Source organism: Leucoraja erinacea, chromosome 27 (genome assembly GCF_028641065.1).
Source record: "Leucoraja erinacea ecotype New England chromosome 27, Leri_hhj_1, whole genome shotgun sequence".
NCBI lineage: Eukaryota > Metazoa > Chordata > Chondrichthyes > Rajiformes > Rajidae > Leucoraja > Leucoraja erinaceus.
Genome location: NC_073403.1, coordinates 25,897,161 through 25,906,674, shown reverse-complemented (window position 1 = coordinate 25,906,674; position 9,514 = coordinate 25,897,161).

The window sequence follows — 9,514 nt, the reverse complement described above, 5'->3', positions numbered from 1 at the left end:
TGAACGGAAACCTCTGGAGATTTTGCGCCCCACCCAAGTTTTCCGTGTGGTTCCCGGAGGTTGCATGTGGTTGCCGGAGGTTGCAGGTAGTGGAAGCAAGTAGGGAGACTGACAAAAACCTCCGGCAACCTCATGGAAACCTTGGGTGGGGCTCAAAGTCTCCAGAGGTTTCTGTTCAGGTTTCCTAAGTGGGACAGGGGCATTACACCTGTCTTGTTTTTAAATTGGGATGCTATTTCATTTAATGTGCCCTCTGCATAAAAAATATATTTGAGACTCCCTCAAATGATTCAAATATAACTGTAGATGTTATACGGTTATATTAAATTATATTAAACGGTTATATTACGGTTATATTAGATTATATTAAATCTTTTGTTAAAATGTTATTTTAAATATGCACATCACACAATATTACAAATAGGTAGAGTAAAGAGGCAATATCAATTCTCAAATACATCATTTTTTCCCAGAAATCTGTATATTTGCATTGTAAGGCTGGTATTAATATGAAGATAGACACAAAAAGCTGGAGTAACTCAGCGGGCCAAGCTCCATCTCTGGAGAGAAGTAATAGATGATGTTTCGGGTCGAGACCCTTCTTCAGACTGGTTAGGGATAAGGAAAACAAGAGATATAGACAGCGATGTGGAGAGATAAAGAACAATGAATGAAAGATTTACACTGGTATTAATATCGTTTCCAATGAATCAAAGTCAATCTGTATTGAAAGTCAGCCCCTATAATATTCTATATCTTCTGTTGCTATGGAGAGTGGACTTGACTAGGAGAGGGGATTGAGTGGACAAACTTAGGATTCATACGGTCAAAATACATGGACTCACAAATTAGGAAAGGTTTAGGAACCCAGTCATACAATAGCCAACTCATCCACACTGACAAGATGACCCATCTAAGTTAGTCCTAGTTTGTCTCTATTTGGCTCGTAGTCCTCTAAACGTTTTCTATCCATGTACCTGCCCACGTGCTTTTTGAATACTGTTACGGTACTTGTCTCAACTACCTCCTCTGGCACTCGTTCCACATACTCAACACCCTCAGTGTGAAAAAGTTGCCCCTCAGGTCCCCCAAGCTTGCTCCCCCATTTAATAATATCTTGACATCAGATTGTGATTTGGTCAAATACCCTTTATCAGCTGGGGAAAGAGGGGAAGGAAGCTCTTTAAGCTGCAGGGAGGGTGAGGAAGGGGGTGCCTCGTATAGGTGATCATGGAAATGCAGGCAAGGTTACCTGGCCAAGAGTATGAATGGGTGCTGACGAGAGGGAGAACACAGACTACAAAATCATAGCAGGTACATGGATAGAATAGATTTAGAGGAATATGGGCCGAATGCAGGCAGGTGGGACTAGTGTAGATGGGGCATGTTGGTCAGTATGGGCAAAATGTGCTGAAGGGGCTTTGTTCAACACTTTGTGACTAATATTTAGTCGTTTGTGGGAATTTCCACATTTATTATTTTTCTATTCTTCCTACCAAAGTATAATTTTCGTATTATATCCTCCATCTGCTACTCACTTGCCCCCACACTCTTTACATATCTATAACCTTTTGCTGACTCCTTTCCATTCTAGTTAGAGGTTACTCGTTCACCCAGCTTTGTTTCAACAATAAAGGTGATCATTTGCCCTGTGTTTTTCATCTATCATTCGTATAAATTCTAACTAGCCGAATGCCCTGTATTAACCCCATCAGTAACATTCGCTCACCAATTTATTCTTACTCTCTGCTTCCTGAACTCTAATCAGCCTTCAATCAAGGATAATATATTTCTCTCCTCTACATCTCATACCTTAAGTATTTCATGCAGCAACCTTTCCTGCGATATTTTATCCAGTGCCTTTTGAAAATGTGATATACTACATCCATTAGCTCCACTATTTCCATTTAATGAAATTTATTAGATACAAAAATAATAATTTTCCTTCTGCAGAATCTTGCTGACTCTGCCAATTAATATTGTGATTTTCAAAATGGCTTATTGCTCCGTTATTAATGATAAAGAAGGTATGTTGAAAGAATGGAGCGACTGGGCTTGTATACACTGGAATTTAGAAGGATGAGATGTAAGATTATTAAGGGATTAGGCATGCTAGAGGCAGGAAACATGTTCCCGATGTTTGGGGAATCCAGAACCAGAGGCCTCAGTTTAAGTATAAGGGGGTAACCAGATACAGGGTGCAGGCATGCCCCTGTCCCACTTAGGAAACCTGAACAGAAACCTCTGGAGACTTTGCGCCCCACCCCAGGTTTCCGTGCGGTTCCCGGAGGTTGCAGGTGGTTGCCGGAGGTTGCAGGTAGTGGAGGCAGATAGGGAGACTGACAAAAACCTCCGGGAACCGCACGGAAACCTTGTGTGGGGCATAAAGTCTCCAGAGGTTTCAGTTCAGATTTCCTAAGTGGGACAGGGGCATAGGTGGGACAGGGGCATTAGGTGCCGAACTGTATTCCATGCCACCAGTGATTCTGCCGCCATGTATGTGTCCACACTTACTTCTATCTTTTCCGATTGTTCTTTCAAACGTTGTCGTTCTCTGGAGCTATTATGGGCAGGTTTGCAGCATCAATTTAAAATCGGAAATTTAGGGCTTTCTTGGAAATGCATTCCCACTCGACAAGCTTACATACGACCCATCGAACCAGAGATCCGTACCTACGATCATCACATCGGTTTGACTAAGAACTTAGCCCAAGGTACTGCACTCATTTGTTTTTATAAAGATGGTTCAATGGTTCTTTATCATAACATGTACACGGGAACAGTGAAATTATTTTTTTGTATACAGTTCAGAAAATTATTACTGGTAGATTAAGTACTATATGGATATAAATAGGCCACTGAGACTATATACAAGTCTCCAGGCTTTGGCACAGTTTTCAGTTCAAGTTGCTTTAGCTGCAGCTGGCCATAAAGGCCCATTGTCCTGGAGGTGTTGCAGGGTTGGCCTGACCAAGCAAATTTGCAGGCGTCCTTCACTGCTGCTCCACCGCTCCGTGTCGCTGCAGGCTGCGTTCAGCCCGCGCGCTGGGTCTCTTAGAGTGAAGCCCGATCCAGTCGAGCCCCACGATTCTGGTTCCTCTTAGCAGTCGTTTGTTCTTTGCATCTGCCACCATAGCCGCCATCTTGAACTTCTCCACCTTCCTCTCCAGTTCTCCGGTCCTCGAGTACTTCCCTTTCGAGGAAGGGCTACTCCAGATATTTTATTGACACATGTGATAGTAATGGCCCAGTCCCACTTAGGAAACCTGAACGGAAACCTCTGGGGACTTTGCGCCCCACCCAAGGTTTCTGTGTGGTTCCCAGAGGTTTTTGACAGTATCCCTACCTGCTACCACTACCTGCAACCTCCTGCAACCTCCGGGAACCGCACGGAAACCTTGGGTGGGGCGCAAAGTCTGCAGAGATTTCTGTTCAGGTTTCCTATGTGGGAAAGGGGCATAAGCCCTTGATTGGGACTTTTCTTCCACAGCTTTCATTAAAATGTTACCTTTTGTGCCATATTAAGTAGGTTTGTGATAGCCATTTGGTTTCAGTTAATCTGCACAAAATATATTTAGAGGTAAAGTTATATCAGATGATTGATGTGAGACTGGTATTCTGATTATTCCATTGGAGCCATGAATGCAATTTTAGAAATGAAACACATAAGAAATAGTTCTCAGTTGGGAGGTTGGAAACAAATATGCGATATTATTACTGGAGGTTAGGAGTAAATATGTAATATTATCCAGACATAAGGAGGACTCTGCTGATTTATTCTTGGACCCATGTAATCAGTATTGTGAGTTTACCAGGAAAGTATTTAAATAGGGCCATGATGCATGATGCAGACATTGCTTGGGTTTAGGAATGCCATTTTAATTCTGAATGAATATGGTGGTGCATAAAACCTCCAATAATTGCGCCAGCTGGTACTTTCCTTTAAATTGTTCATTGTAAACTCTGGCCAACACAGCCTGTGTTCACGCTGTATCACTCTATGACTATCTTTATATCAATGAACCTGGATTAAATGTGTCACCCCGTGTCACCCCCGCATCATGCCATCTCATGCCACAACAACCTCTTTTCAGGCTGTCACCGAAAATGTCGTCCAAGTGGGACAGGCCCTTAAGTGTCTGCAATAGACCCTTCCAAAAGTCTTGAGATGATTCTCTGTACAGATGAAGCAAGTGTTTGGCGGATTACATTGTATGGAATTATACCCATGTGATCAATTATCATTATATTGTTAAAAACAGGTTCAGAATGCAATTTCTTTGAAACAGTAAAACTCTGTCCCAACTGCAGAGTCATATTGGCATCCAGGGAGTTCTGGTAGAGATTAACTTTAGCTGGGGCATCGTGCCCGAATTTACTTTGACAAGGAGCTAAGAATAATTCTGCCTTACACATCCGTCTTTAGAATGATCAGGATACGAATCCTTGTGGGATCTAACGTATGGGATCTAACAATTTACTTTCACGGTTTAACTCTCAGATATTCAGTAATGGGTTTCTGATTGGACTATTTGCAAGGTCAAAGTCCACATGAAGACGTGAAGTTAAAGGTCAAAGGGAAAAATCGCAGAGGAGCAAAGTATCACAATGTCTCGTCATGTCACCGGGCACTTTTCCACGACCGCCAACATCAAGTCGAGCAAATGTCTTCACCAAAAGCACCTTCAGAAGAACTGGAACCAGGCGTAAGTTTTGATGGACAAGCAGCAACTCTCTATAAACTTGTGAAGCCACCGTTGGTTGGGCTGGGATGAGTAAACATGGTTTGATCTTTCACTTTAGAATAAATTGTGATGATGTTATGTCACCAACACACTCTCGCTCATTCCGACCCACGGCTCAAATCAGATCCATCAGTTGTCTAATGACCTGCCAGGAACTGCCCCCTTGGAGTGGAGGATTTCTTGAGAGAGAGAGGCAGGGGAAGGGAAGGGGGATGGGGTAGAGAGGGAGGAGGAGGGGAGTAGGAAGGGAGAGGGGCAGAGATGGAGGGGGGGTAGAGAGAGAGAGAGGAGGGGGTAGAGGGAGAGGGAGTGGGGTAGAGTAGGGGGGGAGAGAGGGTCGAGAGGGAGAGGGTGAGGGAAGGAGGGGATAGAGAGGGAGGGGGTGTGGGAGGGGGGGGGGAGAGAGGGGGTAGACCCAGGCTCATCCTTGGTTTCAGCGGCAGTCCCCAGCCACCAGCTCGGTCGCCGCCTGGGCTCCAGTGCAAGTTCCGACTTCACCGTCCCTGACCCTGGATCCAGGCTCGTCCTTGGTTCCAGCGGCGGCCTCTTTCATCAGCCCCGGTCACGGCCCCATCCCAAGCACTGGGCTCGGCCCTCACTCCAGCTCCAGGCTCGGCTCCAGCCAAAGGCCCAGTCGCCGTGATCGGCCCACGGCAGCAGCCTCCCCACCGGGCACCGGGTGGCCGCAGGGCACCGGGCGGCTGGCAGCCACCACCACTCCTCGTTCACCACGAGCCCTGGAGTGCCCCTCTCTCCTGAAGTGTCCCATCCTGCCTTGCGAGTGCATTGTGGTGTCAGTCGGATTTTCTTTTCTCAAAATGGGCTGTTTTTGAAATTTCAAGGATCAAAAAGTTCATAAATAGAGGTGGAAATGAGACGGGAAGATGTTTATCACCTCCAGGGGGGAAATGTGAGGAGGATGTGTGAAAATGGGAAGGCTGTGGCCTAGCGTTTGGAAGAAAATAGGAATTAACCAGATTGTGCCCAGATGACACACACATATACTGTCCATACACACAAACAAGAGAAGAATTTTGCTAATAGAGATTAAGACTTTGTTGAGTTTGGCAGATGTCTTAACTCAGCCCACATCCCATACCCCAGGTTGAGTGTTCTTCAGCAACATTGGGATGTGCAAGGTGAGGTTCTCATGGCATGGGTTCAGTAGACAGTGATCGCAATTTGGGAAGTTATGTGAAGTTTACTACTGTTCTGTTTTGCAAACCAGCTTGAGTTTAGCCAGTAAAATTCCACGGGTGTCAATAGGAGCCTGAGGGGTAGCTTTTTCACACAGAGGGTAGTGGTTATATGGAACGAGCTGCCAGAGGAGGTAGTTGAGACAGGTACTATAAACACCATTTAAAAAGCATTTGGACAGGTACATGGATAGGAAAGGTTGAGAGGGACATGGGCTAAACATGGGCAGGTGAAAGTAGTATAGATGGGGCATCTTGCTCGACATGGGCAAGTTAGGCTGAAGGGCGTTTCCATACGGCAATTATGACTATGATTCTATGGTGTCCTGTGTTTGTTGTCTCTGCTGGTGCTCTGGTTTCCCCCTGCACTCCAAGGAAGTCTAGCAGGTTAATTGACACCTCTGGATCACCCCTCAGTGGGAGCATGGCAGGGGGAATAGGTGGTAGTAGATGGGAGTGTGAGAAAGAATAGGCTATAAGGAAATGCGTACGAGAATGGGAGCTCTGTATGACCCAGTATAAAGATGATGGGCAAATTGCCTCCTGATTCATAAATGAAGATGAGGAATGTGAAAATATGCATTATCAATCTTAATCCTTTGTTCTTGTCAATCAAGGTTTATCCTTGGGTAAGACTCGTTCATAGCTACAGGGAGAGAGATTGATCAAACAAGCTACACTTAACTAGATTTCTTGACAGTTTGAATTGAAGTCTCTGGAAGAAGGAAACATATTTCAGTGCATCGTGGCCAAGTCATCATTAAAGTAGAAAGTATTTCCAGTTTTATGGCTAATTTGGGTTTTACGGCAACCCAGAGCATAGCGATTAGCAAATAATGCCAAGATAATGGATTCTCCTGATGCATTTTCCATACGTTTTGCAATTCTAATAAGGCATTACCGTAGAAATGATGAGTTGCTGGGAGACTGAATGCTCTAGAAATTAGAAATTGGCTGGCAAATCCATTATGGCATGTCACTTTCCTGTTGCTGAGAGGTGAAATATATGGAGCTAGAGAAATGTTCTTACATAGTTCCTTACAGTCAGGCAACTGAACCACCCTACCACAAACAGAGAGCGGTCCTGAACTACTATCTACCTCATCGGTGTCCCTTGGACTATTTTTGATTGGACTTCACTGGCTTTACCTTGCACTAAATGTTATTCCCTTATCATGTATCTATGCACTGTAATTGGCTCAATTGTAATCATGTATAGTCTTTCCGCTGAATGGTTAGCACTCAAAAGCTTTACACTGTACCTTGGTCCACGTGACAATAAACTAAACTGAGTCGCTTTAACTCTCTATATTATTGTTCTTGCAACAAAATTAGACTGGGTGACACCTATTGTTTTAGCAATTAACATTTCTTTCCAAGATGGCATCCCACGTTTCCACTGCCATTTTAACCTCCTGTCACATTGAGCACGAGGTGAGCAAATGTTGACACCATTTTGCATTGATGCCACGATGCAGAATGATGGTGACTTCAAGCAAGGAATGGGGAGTGAGGAAGGAATGGAAACGCTGAGGAACTGTCCCTGGAACATCCTAGCAGATTTTAAATGTCTCAAATAATCAAGGACATTTCAGGAAGATTTACCTAACTAAAGAAATTAAAAACAAAAAATGAATTAAAAAAAAAAATAATGGGAAAATTAAATATTAGAGGGCATCGCTTTAAGGAGAGTGGTGCAAAGTTTAAAGGCATTGTGCGAGATAAGGTGTTGAGTGCCTCGAAGTGCTGCCTGGTGTGGTGGTTGAGACAGATACGGTCGTGGCATTTAAGAAACGTTTGGATAGGTATGTAGATATGCAAGGATGTATGTGGATTATGTGCTGGCAAACAACATTGATCTTGGCACAGACATTGTGGCTGAGTGGTCTGTTCTTGTACTGTACTGTTCATCTTCTATGTTCTACGTTTCAACAAGGATGAAGCAAGCCACCGTTAAATGGTTTGTATTGTTTCTACCCAGATGTAATGGATGCACCAGCATTGAGAGTTCACGGGAGATTAATTCACCCTTCCAAACAAACTGAGGATAGAACAAGGGAAACATGGTGGCACACCGGTAGAGCTACTGCCTTACACCACCAGGGACCCGGGTTCGATCCTAACCAGATGCTTGTCTGTATGGAGTTTTTACATTCTCCCCGTGACCTGCATTGGTTTTCTCCAAGATGTTCGGTTTCCTCCCACACTCCAAGGACAGACAGGTTCGTAGGTTAATTAGCGGTGTAAATGTGAAAATGGTCCCTAGTGTATGTAGGATAGTGTAAATGTACGGGGATCGCTGGGCGGTGCAAGCTCGGTGGGCCGAAGGCCTGTTTCCGCGCTGTATGTCTAAACTAAAGTAAACTAAACTCAAACAAAACAAAATGCATGTTTGTGCCACAACTGATTACACAGCGGATCGTCCATTAGTGAAGACCCTTGTCTCCACTGCTAGCAGTCCACTCAGTGATTTAGAAGAACATGAGAAGCGAAGGGCATGAGGTGCTTTCGATCTATGCGATGAACAAAAGAACTACTAAATCTGGGAGGATGCTTTTAAGCAGGTTACATGTGAATGGAAAAGATGCTTCCTGCCTTTCCTGTATAAGTACTTCTCCAAACCTATTTGTGACAGTGAGTGTCCTTTCGAGCTCAAGGTACTACTTAATTTTTTTCCTTATTTTTCCCTGTAGAGAGCTTCAGGTCGACCCTTAAACCATTAAACTGCTAGAAGAAGAGCTTAAAAGCTCTTTCAACAAAAATGAGTGCTCTCTCGACATGGTAGGATGCTAGCAGACTTTAGTAGAAGCACGAATACTAAATATTCAATGCTTCTGACAAATGGGCATACATTATGACAGACAATAAACTATTTTTTTTTTCTAGTGGCATTGGGAAGTTTGTTTGACAAACCACCATAGCAATGTAATAAGGATAATTGTAGATGTTTCACAATTCAGTTGATCTCAATGTTTCAAATCAGTTTGGGTATACAATGGACACATTCTTAACAATTAGTTTCTGGGTAGGTAGTTAGACCACCAGGTAGACACAAAACATTGGAGTAACTCAGTGGGACAGGCAGCATCTCTGGAGAGAAGGAATGGGTGATGTTTCGGATCGAGACCCTTCTTCAGACTGATGTCAGGGGAGTGGGCAGGACAAAGATAAAATGTAGTTGGGGACAGTAACCGGTTGGAGAACTGGGAACGGGGAGGGTATAGAGAGGGAAAGCAAGGGCTATTTGAAGTTAGAGAAGTCAATGTTCATATGGCTGGGGTGTAAGCTGCCCAAGTGAAATATGAGGTGCTGCTCCTCCAATTTATGCTGGGCCTCACTCTGACAATGGAGGTGGCCCAGGACAGAAAGGTCAAATATTTACATAGTGGTTGGTGGGGGCTTGGAACGTGCTGCCAGGGGTTGGTGGTGGACGCAAACACAATAGCAACTGACGAGACTTTTGGATGGGCGCAAGGGCAGTGATATGGGTCACGTACAGGCAGACAAAAATGGTCTTGGCACAGACGTTGTGGGCTGAAGAGCCTGCTCTTGCACTGCACCATTCTGCGTTCT